Consider the following 19,762-nt stretch of genomic DNA (forward strand, 5'->3'; position numbering starts at 1 on the left):
CCTATAGAGAGCAGACTGGGACCCTGAAGGACCCAGTGAATCCCTTCCTGGCCAGGTGTCCTTTCAGATGAGGGGAGGGGAAGTGTGGCCAGGGCAGAGGAACCCCGAGACCCCACCCTGACCCGGGCCAGCAATGAAACTTCCCCCTCCGTGTTCTTTTTTCCCTAACTGAACACAAGTGCCTTATCCACCCAAATCGTGTTCCCAGCCTTTGGGAACCTGCCTGCCTTTCACCAGCCTGATAAATAATAACTGTGGTGGGGAAGGAGGGGACAGAACTGCGGTCACAGAGCCAGGGGCATAATCTGCCCAGTGCAAAGGGGACAGCTGGGACAGCCCAGAGGGTGGGGGTCCCGGGCCTCTGGCCAACCGGGGGCGGGGCCTGACAATGAACCTTGTGTCGGGGAAGACGCTGCAGTGACTAAGCTGTCGGAAGCCCTCCCTGCCACTCCTCTCCCCGCGGGTCTCAGTGGCTCCTGCGCTCAGCCCCTTCCGCCCCCATGGTTACTGGGCAAATTCTCCAGCAGCGCCTCGGAAAGGTGGAGACGCGCATGCTGCGGCGCGCAGGAGGGGTGCGGTGCAGAGCGGAGGGGCCGAGGGGACTGCGGCGCCGAGCAAACTGGGGCGCAGCGGCCGGGCGGCGCGCGTGCACACACACACGCGCATGCACACGCGTGCACACGTAGGCATGCACGCCCCCCTCTGCTCCGGCGCAGCTGCAATGCAGGGCCCTGTGCCGGCCCGCCGGCAACGCCGCGCCCCGCGCCCGCCCGGACTGCGGCGAGGCGGGGCGCCTGGCAGGCCTGCCCGGCCCGGCCCCGCGGGAATCAGCAGGCTGTGCCGAGGGAGCCGGGCGCTCGCGTCCTGCGGACTCTGGCGGCGGACAGTTCCGCGTCCCCTCACCCGTCGCCCTGCACTCAATCTCGGGGCGCCCTTTACCCCTTTCCCCCAGCCCAGGGGAGGAGAAATGCCCGGGGAAGACAATTTTTTCCTTCATTTGGTTTTTAAAAAGGTTGTGTTCGCCAGACTGAAGGTGCGGTGGGGGGCGCGGGCGCGCGCGCGCAGCCGCCGTGGCTCAGCCTTTGTCCCTCGCGAAGCCTTTGTCTGAGCAGCTCAGCCGCGTGGGGGGCGATCGTCCCAGCGGAGGTGCAGGGGCGCCAGGTCCCCCAAATCTCAGCTGGACGCAGCTCTCCAGGCAAAGACAAAGCGTGGGGATAGGGGGAAGAGGGGGAACTGCCGCCGCCATCCAGCCCACTCGGCCGACCTTGGAGAGCGCAGCCCAATGGGTCCCCCGAGCTGCAGCGCCTTTTCCCGACTCCGTGGGCTTTCTCTCCCTTCCCACACCCCTCAGCCTTGTCTGCCTGGATCCCCACTGCCTAACACAAGCTGGCAGGTTGGAGGCCACAGTACATGTTTGTCATATGAGTGCACGCGTGAATGAATGAATGAGTGCCTACAGGACACATCCAGAGAGCTTAACCCAGCTCAGCAGTCAGGAAGGCTTCACGGAGGAAGTGACCCGCCTTCTGAGACTTCAAGCCTGACCAGGCATCAGCCAGGCTAAGAAGGATGGGAAGGGGTATCCCAAGGAGAGGGGGCAGCAAGGGCCGAAGGGCATGGAAACTTTGGCCAAGGTCCTCAGGGAACTACAGTGCTAACCATTCCTTCCCCCGATGGTCCAGAACCAATTTCCCCAGGCCATTTACCCAAAGCCCCATAGTGCTTCGGCCTGGCCAGCCGTGCATTTGGGGATGGGTGGGACCTCTTCCAGGCTAGAGGCAGTTAGGCAGCAGATTTACCCTGGAGACAGGTTTGCACAGAGGAACACTGGGAAATGTCATTTCTGCTTGTATGATCCTGTGGACACAAACAGCAGGGCTGAGCAGGAGAGGATGTGCTGTCTGTTGAGACTGTCTCCTGTGCCTGTGTCTGGGAGGCAGATAAACCCAGGTTGTCTGACACCGAGGCTCAGGAGCCCAGGGGTGGGGTTCACGTCTGGCCAGGCATTCCTGGACACCTTTAAGTGACCTCTGTCCCTGGAAGAGAAGATGAGTGGAACTTCTAGGTTCCTGTTCTCTTGTAGCCAGCGCATTCTCCCCAAGGCCAGATAGAGAAGACCCAGGGTCCCCTGGCCCCACCCCCACCCCACTGGCTGCCTTCTGGGATCCCCACTAAGCTGCTTATACTTAGACTCTATTTTCAATTACTTCTCTGGCAGCTGAGCCTCCTGCTTGGCTGAGAGGATTGGAGTGAGGCACAGATGCCACTTCTTTGGGCTCAGCCAGCCAGCCACCTGGGCAGGTCTCCTGCTGACCCTCGGGTGGGGGAGGGACTTTGTCACCTCAGAGTGGGTACAGGGACCGGAGCTCACACCTCGTCATCCAGGTGCTTGCTTCCTGTGTAGGAAGCCTCAGGGCATGGTGGACACCTCTGGGCAGCCTGCCCCTCCAGCTCACCAGGCTCAGAGGAGGTTATCTGGAAAGCTGACCTCTGGGGCAGCCTGGCTCCAGGCTAGATGTCTGGGAAGACCGAGATCCTTTCTCCCCTCTAAAGAGATACTGAGAAGGAAAAGCAAGATGTGGCCTCCTGGTTGGGCCTTCTGCTCCGACTAAAGCCTCTGTGCTAATAGATGGAAGACGTGGAGCTGGGTGGTCCCCAGCCCTGCCCTGGCTGCAAGCTGCCAGTTCCCGTCATGTGGCCAGGCCCCGCCTGACTCTCCCCAAGGGCTGCTGATTTCCCATAGCAGCCTCCACCCAGCAGGAGGGGAAGACCACACCCTGCCCCAGGGACCACAGGTGCTGGTGGCAATGGGGGAGGCCATCCCAGCTGTGAGACGCCTCTAGGGAACCTTTGGGTGCTTTCTTCCTCTCTGGTGACACTCCAGGGCTTTCTGATGAGTGTGTCTGTGCCAGCTCCCCTTGGCCTGGTGTCTCCCCCTGGCAGAGTCCCAGCCCACTGCCCAGTCACCCTCCTCTGGGCCTACCGTCTGATGCTGAACCGTCCACACGGGAGAACATGCACAGAGCCATAGAGAAAACGGGAACAGATTCCCTGAGTATTGCTTTTACAGATGATGCAGTGGAGAGAAGCAAAGTTTAGGTGATTTTGTTGTAAATATTTTTGAATGTCATTGTTTTGCTAAAACAGTTTGTTTCAGAGAGTAGAATACAAAATTCATAGGAGTTTTTAATTCAAGACATACAGCATCAGCAAATTGTCTTAGCTTCAGAGAGCTCCTTGAATGACATCCAGTCAGTGCCCTAGGGCCCACCCCCTCCTGCCTCTGGGAGCACTTGCAGGAGAAACTTGAGAAGCACTGGCACAGGGGTCTTCCCCGAGTGAGAAGGGGCCCTGCCAAGAGCCTTCTGGCATTGTCTGGAGTGGGGTCTGGTTAGCACAGGGGTCTCTGGGTGCTTCCTTGCATAGCTGTGATCTGAGAAACAAGCTAGCAGTGGAAGAAGTCGATACGACCCAGTCTTACACCTGGAACTTGAGGCTGAGTGGCAGGCATAGACTCTGAGCTGCGGCCTGCCCAGCCAGTGCTTTGCTCCAAAGGATAGACATATGCCACTTATCAGGCTTTCTGTTTCATGTGGGGGCCACATCACTGCAGACTGGGGGGTGATGTTTGCACTTAGCCTTCTTACCCAGAGACCAAGGAGCCCACTCCCAGATGCCTCCTGGGGAAGTGATCTCCTGCTGTTTGCGGCTCAGGCCACACCAAGTACATCTGCCTGGAGCTCCTCTGTGTGGCAGGGAGTGGGTCACCTTGGGACTGGGCCTCACCCGCCTCCTTGCAGCAGTGATAAGCAGTGCCCTGCAGAGAAACAGCACTGAGGAGCATGCCCAGCATCTGCATCTTCATCCTGGCTGTTGGGGAAGGAAGCAAAGTAAAATCCACGGAGGAAGTCCCAGAGCCCAGAAGGATGCAGCTGCTCTTGGAGGGTTGGCTTCCAGGCCACTGGGACAGATGGCACCTCCCCAGGCATGGAGGTGGGAGGCTCAGACCCTCCAGCGGTCAGTATGTCCTGGACCATTGCATTAGCTTCCTAGGGCTGCCATAGCCAGTGACCACAAACTCAGGGGCTTACAGCAGAAATGCATTCTGTCACAGTTCTGTAGGCTGCAAGTCCAAAACCAAGGTGTGGGCAGAGCCACACTCTGAAGGCGATTGGGAGAGTCCTTCCTGCCTCTTCCAGCTTCTAGCGGCTGCCGGCAGGCCTTCGTGTTCCTTGGCTAGTGGCCACATCCCTACAATCTCTACCTCCGTGGTTATGTGGCATCTTCCCTTATGTGTGTCTCTGCATCTCTATGTTTTCTTCTTATAGGACACCAATCATTGGATTAGGGCCACCCCAATCTAGTATGAACTCATCCTATCTAGTTACATCTGTAATTAACTCATTAAAAAGACCCTATGTCCAGATGAGGCCACATTCTGATAGAGGGAGAAGAGAGTCCCCAGGAGGGGGCTTACCTGCACATACGCCAAGATTCCAGGAGGATCTGGTGATGGAGACTAACTAGGAGCAGGCGGGGAGCTGAGGGACACAGGAGAGGGTGCAGGCACAGAGCCCAGAGTCAGAGGGCTTCCCAAGGGAAAGGGGGCCATCAGCGGGGTCAGAGGTGCTGAGGTCCGCCTGCTGAATGCGGGCCAGCAGGCCATGGGGTGCTGTCTCCTAGGCCACCTGTTCTCCTCTGCCCACTCTCCCTGGGGGCATATCCCCATGCAGGACTCCCTTGATGGTATAGAAATGTTAGGGTGCACCAATAGTGCCTCTCTTTGACCCGTTCTCAGATCCAGACCAGCCGTCTAACTGCCCCTAGGACAGCTCTGCTCAGATTTCTCTTGAAAAGTCAGCATGTCCCAGACAGTACTCACCATTATCCTCCAGTTGCCCTCTTCTGCTCCGGACCCTCAATCTCCTCGGGTGTCGCCCACCTCAGCGGACTGTCTCACCCCAGAAAACCGGAGTCCTTCCAAGACCTCTGGCTCACCGTCTCCCCCACATCCACCACCATCCTGGTGGTTTTCTCCCCGCCTCTCCCCACCTCTCTCCATCCCCTGTGCCCCCATCGCAATGCAGCCACAGTGATCTCACACATCCTCACCAGTCTTCTGGCCTTGCATCCTCCCACTAGGGTCATTCACTGTTCCATCATCCAGTAAATATCTACTAAGCATCTCCTGGTTGCTCCAGGCTCTAGACAGCCATTTTTCTTGTGGAGTTGATAGTCCAGTCAGTGTGGTTCGAAAGAGAACAATTCACAAAGGAGAATATCAGGGCCCTTAAAATGCATAGCCTTGTCTAGGGGGCCAGGTTGGCTGCTTTAGGCTGGGAGTGGAGGTCAGAGGAGGCCTCTATAGGGAGGTGATATGACAGGAAGGAGACAGCCATGCTACGATCATGGGAAGAACATTCCAGACAGAGGGGTTAACCAAAACAAAGTCCCCAGGGAAAGAACAAGTCTGGCCTGTTGGGGGAGTTGAAGAGGCCGCAGTGGCCTAGCAGAACAAAGCAGCCGAATGAGCAGAGGCCAGGGGAGCCAGCAGGGGCCAGGCCATGTGGGGTGCGCCAGCCAAGCCAGGGAGCAGGGGTTTCATCCTGCTCAGGTTTTATGTTTTCAAGACACCTCCCCCGCCCAACTCCCCGCCCTGGCTGCTGTCCGGTGAATGAACCGTGTCTCCACTCTCAGGAACACCACCCTGGCACCCCCGCTTCAGCACAAGAGACAATGGTGGGTCTGCCGACGCTGGTAGGGAGCACCCCCAAGAGGCACGCTTGGGGGATTCTTGGAGATAGAGTCCAGGGTCGTGCTGATGATCTGCGCATGGAGGATGAGGCGAGTGGTGGGTCGTGCCTGGACTTGGGGCTGGAGCAGCCGGGGCCGTGGACTGTTTCCTGAGATGGAGGGGTTCGGACAAGAAGCAAGTTCAGGAGGTAGGGGGGCCCAGAATTCAGTTTTGGTCATTTTAGGCTGACGGCCTCACGAGGGCCATCAAGTGTACAGTGGATTAGAAAGTCTGTAGGCCGAGGAGAGGTCCAGAATGAGACAAAATGTGGGAGTCATCGACTCCCGGCTGGGACTTACAGGCATGGGCCTCGACCTGGTGGGAGAGTGCAGATGAGGGGGGCAAAGGTGCGGGGTCAGCCACGGGCTCCCCCAGTGTTTGGGTGCCGAGCAGAAAAGGAGCCGGCAGGGGGCTGAGGAGAAGTAGAGCGTTCCGGGAGAGGAAACCGCCTGTAGGAATATCCGAAGGCAAGGGGAGCAAGGTGAGTTCGAAGGACCCAGCAAAGTGGCTGAAAACTCCAGAAACAATGGTGCCAAGCCTGTCTCTGAGCTCGGAGCCGCAGCCTTCCCCAGTCCGGGGCAGAGCAGGAAAGGCCAGGAGCCTCTCCAACACCTACCTCCCTGGCCCAGGAGGCCTCGTGCCTCCCACACCTCCACCCGCCTCGCGCAGCAGGAGCAAAGGACGTGAGTCCTGCTTTCCTGCCTTGCGCTCTGCTGTTGGCCCCTCAGAACATCTGATAGGTCTGCAGGCCCAGGGAAACAGCTTCCGTGTCCCCAGGCTCAGAGGGACACCGTGCACCTGCTCTGAGTCCCAGGGACAGGCTCCTCCCAGTTGCTCCCCACTGGGGTGCAGGAGCCAAAGGCAAGCCCCAGCGTGAGAACAAACTGTGACTCACCCCCAGACAGTATGTGGGGGTCAGACCCTGTGGGGACAGCACTCAGCCCCAGACCGTTGGCTGTTGCGGGAATGCGGGAAACCTGCGATGGGCCAGAAGACTGCCTGGCAGCCCTGCTGGGGCAGTTATACCCAGCATTCCAGTCACTTGTGGCGGACTCCCAGTGTCCTGCATTTGGGTGCAGGTCTGCTGTGCTTCAAAAGGCATAGCCTTGAAGAAAGGCCTCTTGGCAAAGCTGGGACCCCAGAGGGTCCAGCAAGCTGGGGAAACAGCCAGTGCAGGCCAGAGTTTGGCTGGCTTCCTTAGCCCTTCCTAGGATCCGGCCCCCAGAATCGACCTCCTGGGGAAACAATGGAGATGTTGCCGTTCGTCCAGCAGTGGGGAACCATGGTCCTGAGACTGCAAAGCTCAGAACACCATCAGCAAAGAGAAGAGGCCGGGGCGGAGCAGAAGCTGGCATGGCCCCCAGGAGGAAGCGAGGTCCTGGAGTAGGCTGAGGGGAGACACCTCCCACTCAGTCTGTCTCCCGCTGGTCTGAAAAGGCAGACAGCCTCTGGCTGGGGCTGAGAGCAAGGCCTCTTCTTTCAAAAGCTCCTAAAAATACACACGTTGCTGATCCCTTCTGAGCAGCCCAGCAACCTTGTCCGCCATCTCTGTGACAACAGGACGTTCAAAATAGTCTGACAGTCTGAAGACCAGCTTCCTCCCCTGCAGTAACCTGCTGACACTTAGCTCTTGCCAACTCAGAGTCCTCTGTCTGAGGAAAAATATAATGACAGGCAGGTGTATGTCAGAAGTCCCATATGCTCCAAGCTTAGTAAGAATAAGGGGAGAGATTTTAACAGTCAGTGGCAGAATGGGAATGGCTGACACACCAGGACCAAACAGAAGCTTTGAGAGCTAGAACTTGAAGGAAACTCAGTGATATCGTCCAACCTCATCCTTCTGAAGGAATCTGGGCCTGGAGAAGAGCAGTGACTTGGCCCCGACCATCGCTGAATGAGGCCCGAAGCCCCTCCTGCCTCCCAGTTCAGTGCGCTCCCCTCCCTTCCAGCTACTTCCCCTTCTCCGTCACACAGGCAGACTCACCAGAGCTCCGGAGGCCAGGACACAGGGTGGATGAGAAGCACCAGCTCGAGCCCTGAACAACGCAGTGGATGGCGGGGTTTTTTGTCACGGTTAGTGTTTGTCTCGGGTGTCCTGGCACTGTTTCCTCCACCCAAGTCCCAGATGTGCTAGGATGTGAACAGAAGACTTGCCCATCCTTCACCCCATCGAGTGGCACCCACATTTAGAACATCTGCATTCCTTGGTCTTGGGTCACATGGGAGAGCTGGTAGACCCTGAGCCACTGTGACTCTTTCTGTAAAACCTGCCTCTTGGCACAGAGTTGCCCACCCAAGGGTCACAGCAGCTGACATCTGAGTTCCCACCACCTGCCAGAGCCTATCTGTGGAACACTTACATGTACTGAGTCACTCAAACATCCCAACAACCTACGAGGTCCCCCATTCTACAGATGAAGACACAGCAACAGGCTGGCGGTGCAGAGAGAATCATATACAGGTGGTCTAACCCCATTCGCCCACTGTTGACCTCCGCACAGTCTCCCTCGGAGCCTCTTCTCCCCACCAGCAAGCAGTTTGCAAATCAGAACCTTCAAAATCCATGTGGCTTCCTCCTCCCAGTCCCTCCACCATCTTCCCATCTCAGGCTTTTATCATCTTGTACGGGGCTGGGGCTGCCCCACTGACTGCCACTTCCCATTCCTTCCCATCCACGCTGTGTATCACTGATGCATTGATGGAGCACCCACTCTGAGCCAGGCACTGTGCAAGGTGCTATCCACTGGGTGAGACAGACAAGAAACCGCAACCATGCCCCAGTGCAGTTAAGATCTGTGGAGAGGGAGGCACAAGGGTGCAGGAGCATTTGTTGGAAGGGAGAAGTCCTCTGTTTCCTGGACAGATCAGGATAAATGAACTCTGGCATGCAGTGCATGCCCTCTACAGGCTGACCTCAGCCGTCCCTCTCAGCTCATGGCCAGTTCTCCCTCTTCCCGTCCCTGGTGCTCCACCCTTCACTCTTAAAACACTCAGATCTCCCCTAACATACCATGCTGTTTCCCACCTCTGGGCCTTTGTACCTGCCATTCCCTCTGGTCTTCTCCGTGTGGTCAGTTTAGAGAACTCCTGCTCTGTTGAAAATTTCTACTCAGGGCTCCTCTGCTGTGCAAGCTGATTTCCCACCTCATCCTGTCCCCGACATGCAGGGTGCCTTCTTTTTTCCTGTCTTTCCCACCACGCTTTGTAAATTCCTCCATTTGATTCTCTCTTTGTGATCATTTATTCACTGACTGGTCATGGAGTCCCGATCAGGTGTCAGGGCTGGGCCAAGTGCTGGCATCAAAACAAATGGACAAAAACAGATGAGGCCCCTGTATTCACCCAGCTGACAGTCTAGTGGGGGAAGATATCAGACCTGGCCCCCAAGCCTTCCTACAAACAAGTCTGGAGAGCCTGTAATGGGGGGTGGGGGGCTCCTTGGGAAGGCCTGGGAGGGAGCTCTCAAAGAAATGGCCCTTGGGCTGAGATCTGGAAGAGCAATGGTTAACTCCAGGAAGAGGAGAGGCAGGAATAGTCCAGCAGAGGGAACAGCATGCACAGAGAGAGCCCTGGGGTGCACGGAGCCCCGTGGGTGGAAGGGAGCATGTGAAGGCTGGCGAGGTGAAGAGGGAAGCAGGGACCTGACCTGACAGGCTATGGGGGTGCTCAGAGCCATGTGGGCCAGGCTGAGGGGTGCTGGCTTATCCCCAAGGAGGGGCAGGATATTGAGGGCTTGAGAGGCAGCGACAGAGCCAGGTTTGCATTTCGAGAAGGGTTCTTGGCTGCTGCATTGAGAATGGATTGAAGGAGGGCCAGTGCGGTGAGGGTGAAGGAGATGGATGGGTGGATGGGTGGGTGGACAGACAAAGGGATGGGCAGATGCACAGCCAGTGGTGTCTCTGTGACCATCGTCCTCACTGCTGACCGGCCTCAGCTTCAGGCTGCAGCATCTTTGATGTCCTCCCTGATGTCAGAACCAGGCTGGTAACAGTATCAGAGCAGACCAGGCACCATTTCTGGTCTCCCTAACACTGGACAAGGTCCATGCAAATGACCCAAGACAAGAATGGGAGAGACAGACATGAAAACCAGCAAACATAACCCAGTGTAGTGAGATCTGTGGAGAGGGAGGCGCGGGGCTGCGGGGGCACTTGTTGGGAGGGGCAGTCTTGACTCTAAGTTTGACTCTGAGAAGCTCGACTCTGAGCTCCTTTACTAGATGTGCCCTGGGGGTTGCCTCACGTGCTGAGGACAGAAAATTTTGAAACCAACTGAAAGTTCAGGAGTCCCCAAGACCACACTCAGTTTCAATAATTCCCTAAAAGGTCTCAGAACTCAGAAGAGCTCTTATGCTTATGGTTACAGTTTATTACATTGAAAGATTCAGATTAAAAGTGGCTGAGGGAGGAAGTGCACGGGGCAGAGACCAGGAGGGCAGCAGACATCTCCGTGGAGCTCTCAGTGTCCTCTCCCTCTGGAGTCGTGGCAGCGTGACTTGCCCTGCATGTGTAAATGAAGTGCCCATGGAGTATCCCCAGCCAGGGAAGTGCACTTGAACCCCAGTGTCCAGAGGTCTTAGTGGGCCTCCTCCACAGAGGCCTGAGTGCTTGTGCATCTAGCCGGTCTGGCTCCAGCCTCTCCAGACTTGGCTGATATGATGTGACCAAAAGCCCCCAGCCTAAATCATCTTGTTGGTCTTTCCAGCATGGCCAGCCCCCACCTTACAACTATCCCATGTGATTAACCCTTACTTAAACCATGTTGGTGGGCTATCCAGTGACCCAAGGCGTCCAGGCAAACAAAGAGACTCCCATCAAACATGATATTCCAGGGGCTTAGAAATCACTTCCTAAAGGTGAGGAGAAAGCCAGCCTTCTCTATGGCCAAGGTTAAATCTACTGCACAGAACAGCACCTCTCCCCGCTCCATCTCTGCCTGACCTCACCTGGCTCCGCTGCCCCTCACCCCAACAGACCAAAGTCTTTTTGCTGTCCTTGCTGGGAGAGGGAATGCTGAGTGCCCAGTGTGGTTTTCTTGTCTTTGTTTTTTAAAAGTGTTGCCCCTACACAGATCTTGTGTGATCCTTAGCATTTCTTTGGGGCTGAAGGACACATTTTATGAAAAACGGTTTGGGCGAATACTTTATATTCTGCAAAGAACATTGTGCAAAACTCAAGATTTCCTGAGCACAGATGTGAAATTAACTAGATTATAGATCAGTCCACCTAAATGTGAAGTTAAACAAGAAATTCTGGGAGCCCTTGAGGTTATTATTCTAACATACTATTTCAATTACCTCTTTAAATTACTCACCTGTACCACGGCCCATGATGCTCTGTGAACGACCCTGCACCCCATCTCCGTCCTGCAGAGGGTACCCCCTGCTCCAGCAGTGTTCTCTTCTTCCTAAAGTGCTTCCCTGATGGCTCCATTTGCTAGCACCAGGTCAGGAGAAACTCCGTTTGGAAACGCCTGGCCTCCTCTCTCCTGCCTCTCTGACCCCTTGTCTCTGGTGTGGGCCGCGGGGGGGGCCTAGAGGAAGCCCCAGAACCAGTGCCCCCTCCTCCAATACTGCTCCTCTTCCTGACCCCAGTGCTGATGGCGATGGAGCCTACCTTGCAAAGGGTGACCAGCTGGGTGCAGACAGGGGTCCCAGAGCCAGGGTGGAGCTGTGGGCATCCTGCTCAATAATCCACCTTTAAGAGAAAGGGAGGCTAGAGAGGCAGCATTCAGCATCTTCTAAGATGTTAACAATTCAGTATGATTCTTAAGACATAAAAAATGCATCAATGCTCTAATTCTGTAAGCTCGATGATGTTCAGTATGACATCAGGAGGCCTGGCCTGGGTCACCTGGGAACAGCGAAAGCCAATGGGGTGCTCCAGTGGGGAGCTCTGAGCAGGCCTGCACAGAGGCGCTGTGGAGCCAACCCGGTCATGGCCCCACAAGGCTGGGCCTGATGCTCTGGAAGCCCCCACCGCTCTGGACCCTGGACATGTCTGATGCATCTGTCACAAGGCTTTGTGCCCATCCCTTGAGAAGCAGCAGGAAGGAACGAGCTCTGAACCGAGGACAGACATGCAGCAGGAAGTCAACCTCCAGGCCCCCTGATTGCACTCAGACATCATTCCTCCCCTGGTGTCCTTGTGTTTGATTCCCAGTAAGGAAGTGAGTGGGTGCGCATTTTATATTTGGTGAAACTCCTTGACTGACATTATTCTAAGTTACTTGAAAGTGAGTTAAAGCCAGGAGGATCGCTGCATTTCTTGTGAAGGCATGCCAGGGGTCCTCTCTTCAGAAATGGATGGTGCATCTCAGGCCTGTGGTCCCGAACAAACCACCCAGCTACCGTGATGGGCCGAGGTGTCAGAGAGAGACCAGCTGGGGGCGGGGCACACACCTGTACGTGACACATCTGTGCTTTTCCCTGGCCACTGTTTTGTTTTTCTCAGCAATGACGTTTAGCACCTAAGGTGTCTGAAACTCTCCCTGAACTAAATATGCCAGCTCTGCTTCCCTGGGGCACACAAGGTGGTTGCAATTTAAAGTACACTCGCCTCTCATTGTGCCTTCCCTTGGGGTAGCCTTTTTCTTTCCGTAACTCGTCACACAATTCAACGTGACAGCGTGACTCCTCCCCTCTCACTTCAGTAATTATTCCTAGACAGTAGCTGGTTGCTTCCTTAAAAGGGAACGTCACACTGCATGAGCTTCAGGTTTTGGTAGGTAGCAACTGCCAGGGTGGTGATTTCAAGGTGGTTTTCACCATAAATATCCTAACTGGGTCTTTCAATTCCATTGTCACCTATGGGAGCACTCACTTCTCCCATAGTCAGACTCCTATGCTAAAAAAAAAAAAGGAAAGAGTAGGAATGGCATCTCTGTTTCGGGAAAGCACACCGTGGCAGTTTTACACTGTGTGTTTTCCCTGCACCTTTCCAGCAGACGCACCAGTTCACAAGCGTGACTCCACTGGGTTGTGGGGCTCACAGCAGCCTATTTTGAAGGCTCACCAGGTTTCCTGCCTGGCAGAGGCCAACAGCAGTCCGGCCGGCACCCGTGGTGCTCTCAGACTCCGAAAGCCTGGAGCTTCTGGAGCTCCTCTGTAGGAAACGGGCAGGTGGGGCCCTAACTTGGCGAGAGTTGCCTCAAACGCGGAGCCCTATATTGGGGGAGTTCTCCGAGTTCTCACAGGAGGGTCAAGGAGCCCTTAGCCAGGCAAAGACATGCATGGGAGTGTGGGCAGCTGCACATACAGGAAAGCTGGTACTGGTCACCTCTTGCCACTGGAACAAGGCATGACAGAGTGGGCGGCTTAAAGGGCAGACATTGATTGTTTCACAGTCTGGAGGCTGGAAGCCTGAGATCAAGGTGTGGGCAGGTTTGGCGTCTTCTGTGGGCCCTCTCCTTGGCTGACAAGTAGCCACCCACTCCGTGTCCTGTGTGTGCACCACCAGGGTGTCTCTCTGTGTTAACTTTCCTTATCAGGACACCAGTCAGGTGGAATTAGGGCTCACCCTAATGGCCTCATTTTAACCAAATCCCCTCTTTAAAGGCACAGTCTCCAAATAGTCACAGCCCAGAGTATCAGGGAGGGCTTCACTGTATGAGGTTTTTTTGGTGGTGCACAATTCAGCCCATAACAGAGCTGTTCTCCAGAAGAGAAGTCCTGCATGAGGGGATTTCATCACTGTTGTGACGGCTTTTCCAAGGCCTGAAACCTGCCCTCCGAGACCCCCACGGGGGGCCTTGACCCAGACACCCAGGCCAGGGACTGCTGCCGGAGTTTTGCTCACGCCTCAGTTTTCTGGCCGTCCTGGCCGGGGTGTGGACTGCCTGCCTTGCCCTGTTGTTTAGCTAAGACAAGCGGCCCACACCTTTTCACAAATATCTCATGGAGTCCCTGTGATGACCCTGGGAAGCAGCCACTGTTATCGTCCCCACTTCACAGATGAGCACACCGAGGCCTGGGCATGGAGCCAGGCCCTCTGACTCGGGAGCAGGGCACTCCCTGCGTGGTGCTCTCCTTCTAGGCACTTTAGGCTTCTGATTCAAATAAATCCCTGGCATAGACTGGCCTGACCTGTGTTTTTGAGTGTGCCTGAAGCGTGCCACCCAGACCCCCAGTACCAAAGGATGGCGATTGCATTGACAGGCAATGTCAGGAAGGGAGCTTGGGGCAGGAGGGGTAGCCGCCCGCCAGCCAAGCAGCCAAGCCTGTCCTTTGGCTAAGGAGAGACCCTGATCCCTGTCCCTGATACCTTGTCTCACCTGCTGTGCCTGTGAGGCCACCCAGAGGAGCAGCTAAAAGCTCCAGCTCTGGGGGTTGGGAGACCAGGGGTTCTGCTCTCACTAGTACACAGTCCAACACAAGTTCTGTAACCCTGCTTGCCTCAGTTTCCTATTTTGTAAAACCAAGATAACAGTAGCATGCACTGCCAAAACTCGTGGGCATGAAAGGAATTAGGTGGTAAAGGATAGCAAAGTCCATTGGCAGTGACAGTTATCCTGATGAGGAGGAGGATGGCAGCTCCCACCCCAGGAAGAAGAACAAGGTCTGCCTCCCAAGGTGGCATCTGCTTATTGTGCTCTTATCAGCCTCCAGACTTATGGAGGCTGTGCTGCCTCTCCTGTGAGGACCTTTTTGCCCAGAGACCTAGAACAGATGAGAGCAGTGACGTGAGAGGAGGCAGGGATTTGGGCTGACCCATGAACTAAACTGGTGTGTGCTAGGGGCTTCCGGTCCTCCCGCCCCGGTTCCTCCTGACTGATCACAAAATAGGACCCATCAGAAGCACCTCTCCTCCACCTATGTGTGAGCACTGGCTGTGCCTGGGGCACCCAGACCAGCTCCCCCACACAGCTCCTGTGTGCACCAGGAAGGCAAGCCCATTTTAACAGCAGAGCAAGCGAACCTTGATGGGAAGAACCTGCCGCTCCAAAAGATCCTGGAGAATGTCACAAAGACAGTCCTAGACCTTGTCCTTGGTCCTAGCCCCCCAAGCCCACCCTGGGCACCCACCAGGTTCTGGGTACCCACTTTACATTCGTTATCCAATCTCATTTTCTCCATGTTTCCAGATTTTTCCATCCCCATTTTACTGACCTGGAACTTGAATCTCAGAGGAGTCAGGTGACTTGTCCTGTGTCGTACAACTAGGGATTCAAACTTGGGGCTGTCAGATGCTGAAGCCTGTTGGGTGCTTTATCACCATGCAGTACCGTTTCCTAAATGTATTTTGGATTATCCGCCATTGGACACCCTGCTGCCCCTTAGAACAGAGCATGACTGCATGTCCCCTCTCCTATGGAGTGACGAGCCATATATTTCGTCAATGATGGGCATCTAAGAGTGGGGGTCAGGGGGAAATGGATAGGTGTGCATGAGCCACCAGGGAGAGTGAGCTGGAGGTGGTTTCATCAGCTTCCGTGGATTCTCTTTCTGCATTATGACCCTTAAGAGAAATCCCCAAGTTCTCAGGCTGTTGGCTAATGCACCTCCTCCCGCTGCCTGATGGGAGCTGACAGCCTTCCCAGGCTGGTACCGATCACGGAAGCACAACCCTGACTTGAGGCCCCCCTGACCTTGGTCCCCCTCTTCCTATTCCTATTGCTCAGTCTCCTTTTCTAAGGTTAATCCACTCATTCTTTTTCTACTTTGTTCTTTTTCTCTTCTCCTGATTCTATGTGTTACAACTATACAGAGATGCAATTAGCGTACCATGCAATTCACTGATTTAAAGCATAAAATTCAGTTTTTTAGTATTCACATGGCTGTGCACTCTTCACACCTACTTTTTGAACATTTTGATTCCTCATCCCCAGTAACAGTCATGCTCCTTACTCCCCAGGTCGCTGTCCCCAGCCCAAGGCAACAATTAGTCTACTTTAATCTCTATATCCTAGTCTGGGCATTTCATATAAATTCAATCATGTAATACATGGTCTTTTGTGGCTGGCTTCTTTCACTTAGCATGATGTCTTCAAGGTTCATCCATGTTGGAGCATGTGCTAGTTCTTCCTTTCTCATCACCAAATGAATGTCCATAAACGTGGACATATGTTTTCATTTCTCTTAGTTATATACCTAGGAGTGGAATTGTGGGGTCATACGGTAACTCTATGCTTAACGTTTGGAGGAACTGTCAGACGATGTAGCAGCCGCACCATTGTGCATTCCACCAGCAAAGTGTGAGTTTCATTTCTCCACATCCTCACCAACTCTTGTTATAGTCTATCTTTTTGACTATAGCCATCCTAGGAGCTGTGAAATGCTATCTCATTGTGGTTTTGATTTGCATTTCTCCAATGACTAGCGATGTTTAGCATCTTTTCATGTGTTTGTTGACCATTTGTATGCCTTTGGAGAAATATCTATTCAGGTCCTCGCCTATTTTTTCAAATTAGGTTGTCTTTACATTTTTGAGTTGTAGAAAATTATTTTTATGTTCTAGACACAAGTCCCTTATAACATACATGATTTGCAAATATCTTTTCCTATTCAGTGAATTGTCTTTTTCACTTTATTGATGGTGTCCTTTGAAGCATGAAAGTCTTTAATTTTGATGAAGTCCAATTTATCTATTTTTCTCCTTGGTTGCTTATGCTTTTGATGTCATAGCTAAGAAACTATTACCAAATCCAAGGACATGATTTATGTCTACATTTTCTTCTAAGATTTTTGTAGTTTTGGCTGTTACATTAGGTCTTTGATCTGTTTTGAGTTCATTTTTTTATATGGTCTGTGGTAGAGGGTCCAACTTCATTCTTTTGCATGGGATATCCGGTTGTCCCAACACCATTTGTTGAAAAGACACTCCTTTCACTGTTAAATTGCTTGACACCCTTACCTGTGTTTTCTTAAAAATTTTTTTATTTCTTAGTGCCTTAAAGATACACTGAATATGCATCTTACACTTATTTTTAAATTGCCACTTAGTTTGAGATGACTCCTATTGGTCGTTTTTATTGGAAGTCGGTATGTGCAGAAACATATTTGGTTTCTTATGAGATAGGAGAGGCAGTAACAACCCAATCTCAGTGGTTTCTCACTCATGCTCAAGTTCAGTGCTAGTAGGGAGGACTGTACTCATTATAGTCACTCAGGGACCTGGTCGGGTAAAGTCTACATCTTGACATAAATGAACTTTCACAATTACCAGGGCTGGGGAAAAGAATGTGGTGGGCAGGTCCTGGTTCTGAGACATTTCCCAGACAGCTTTCTTAAGCAAATGGCATCCAAATGATGGCAAGATGGTGGACATGGGGCTGCTTCGGGAAGGGCGTTCTCCCATGGGTTCTCCCAAGGCCCCTCCTCAGGGTACCTGAAGAACCACTCTCATGGGGTGGAATGAGCACAGGCTCAGAACTTGAAACCCACATCTGCTGCTTACCATCTACGTGCCTCTGGGCAAGCTATCTGACTTCTTGAAGCTTTCATTTTTTTCCCTCTGTACAATATCCAACTTGCAGGAGAAACGGCAGGAGTGTATCTAGCATAACAGCAAGTGGGTAACAGGCCTCCAACAAACCGTAGCTCCCTTCTCCCTCATCTGCAGACATACCCCTTGGTTCATCATGAAACCTTCAGCAGAGGTTAGGGCTAGGTTAAGGACCACCATATCTGCTTTAAGGGGCAAAAATTCCCTTGATCTAGGTGCTGCCAAGTAGACTCATCACTAAGCAAAATTTTCTTTTTTTCTATTATAAAAATGACCCAGATGTATTCAAAAGCCTCATAAAAACCCAGTGAATAATTTGCTTGAAGCACATGTATGCCTTACCCTGTCATGTCCTAACCTGGAAAACAGGGACATGAATACACACAAGGAAAGACAACCTGTGGGTGCTTGGTTCTAGCATGCTGTCAGAGCTCGGGACGGGCTTCAGGAGCGCCCAGCTCAGCCCACCTGAGCCCCATCTGACTTTTCACGCATGTGCGCAAGGAGAGCACTTGCTCTTGTAGCCTCCGCCCCAGGGCAGAGGTGCAGTGGGGAATCACAGTGGCAGGTCGTCCAGGAGGGGAGGGGGCCAGCTGAGGAACAGTAAAGGGACTTCCCTACTGCAGAAATGTCACCTCCGTCTGCCTGAAAGGAGAGCTCTAGGCTGCTGACCCCCAGCTCGATGACCAGGGCACGGTCAGCATGTGGAAGCATCCAGGCCTCTACCCGTCTAGTGTGCCAGGTGGACATGGGGCTGCTTCGGGAAGGGCGTTCTCCCATGGGTTCTCCCAAGGCCCCTCCTCAGGCAGCCAGGATGTCCAGGTCTGCATCCAGGACTGAAACTCTGCCTTTTAAAAACAAATCCAAGAAAGAAAGAAAGAAAAATCCCCACCTGAGAGAGAGAGAGAAAAAAGGAGGCTCCTCTCTTTATCTGAATTCAATCACCCTGAGTTCCCTGGCACTGTAGAGCGTAAGGGCAGGTGTTGCCCCTCACGAGCCCACCTCCCTGGGAGTCTCTGTTGCTCACAATCCATTCAGAGCAATGCAACTATTGGTCCAGTACTTACAGCATGCTGGGCATTGTGCAAGGTGCCAGGATAAGTTAAGACTTTGTTCCTGTTCTCAAGGAGATTAGAGCTATCTAGGTCTTAGCTAATTAACTTTTAGTAACAACTAACTTTTAAAAAATACTTTTTAATTAACATACAATATATACAGGAAAAGCGCACGTAAGTGTGTGAAACTCAGCTCAGCGAGTATTCACAAACTAAAACCAGTGCTCAGGTCAAGAAGAGAACATTACCAGAAACGCAGAAGCACCCCACCACCACTTTCTCATCACTACCCACCGCTCCAAGATACCCTGACTTCTACTAGCAAAAAGAGCTAACTTGTTTTGAACATCCTCATGTGCCAGGTACTGGTATAGCTCCTTACATCTATCAGTTTATTTATTTCTCACGCAGAGATATAAAGGCACAGTGGGTGGGACACACAGCCAGCAGTTGGGAGACTCTAACTTTGAACCCAGGTGGTCTGTCTCCAGAGCCCTTGTCTCTGCTACCCCAACATTGCCTCCCCTGGAAACAAAGCTTACTCACTGTGTGCTGCAATAGGATGCACAATACTCCAGGGTCAGCTCAGCCCAGAGCTCAGCGGGGAAGGTGTATTGAGCCAGGCCCTTACGAGCGCGCAGAAGCGCCTAAGCCGTGCTGGGCAGTGCTGGAGTTCTATGTGCTGACAGCATGGTAGTGGCAATATGAAGTATTTGGAGAAGGACTGTGTACATGTTCAGGTGTTCTGACTGTGCTGAGACACTTGAGGGACTTGCTAATGTTCAGAATCAGTGGTCAGGCCCCCAAGAGTGAGACCATAGACGACCTGCATGTTTTTCTGGCTCAGTTATGGCATCGGATGGGACACAACCTGGCCAGGAACGTCCTTGGCCTTCGTGTCTAATCAATGATACATTTTGGGTTGTACCAGGCTTAAAGGTTGTGCAAAATTCTGGGGCTGTTCTCATGTATGTTTGGGTAGGGTCTACCCCCATCTTTTGAGACTTTATAACCCTTACGGCAGAAAGAAGACCATTTTAAAGATAAACGTCAACGTGAAGGGAAAAAAAGGGAATATGCCGTCATCGCTAGAGTACACTTTTTATGTGTAAGGCCAAGGGTGGAGTGCACTTGGGATGCCTGGGAAGGCTGCTTAGAGATGGTGAGCCTTGATGGCGAGTGTGACCGGTGTTGGGCCGGGAGGCAGGCGGGAGGATACTATCTATACAGAGGCGCCCAAGCAAGCTGAAGCCAGAACTTTTGGACACCAGGGACAGGCCGGAGGTTAGGGCGGAGGCCCTGGAACCCCAGCTAAGGAGGTGGCGCCCTGTGCCGGCTGGAACGGGAGCCTCGGATGCCCCTGAACCCCAGGGAAGCCGTTCGCCGTCACTCCCAGTCATCCTCTGGCCCCGGCCGACGCCCGCGCCCGTCCACACTCCGGCCCGGCGCCCCTGTGGCTTCCTGGCGCGGCG

The 19,762-nt window shown here is 53.6% G+C and overlaps 1 protein-coding gene across 12 annotated transcripts in view; it reads left to right on the forward strand.

The window, feature by feature from the left end:
• CAMTA1 (calmodulin binding transcription activator 1) overlaps positions 1–19,762 on the forward strand; it is an 806,010-nt gene that overhangs the window by 734,779 nt on the left and 51,469 nt on the right. The gene's annotated exons all lie outside the window — the stretch shown is intronic.

This window comes from Manis javanica, chromosome 4, assembly GCF_040802235.1.
Source record: "Manis javanica isolate MJ-LG chromosome 4, MJ_LKY, whole genome shotgun sequence".
NCBI lineage: Eukaryota > Metazoa > Chordata > Mammalia > Pholidota > Manidae > Manis > Manis javanica.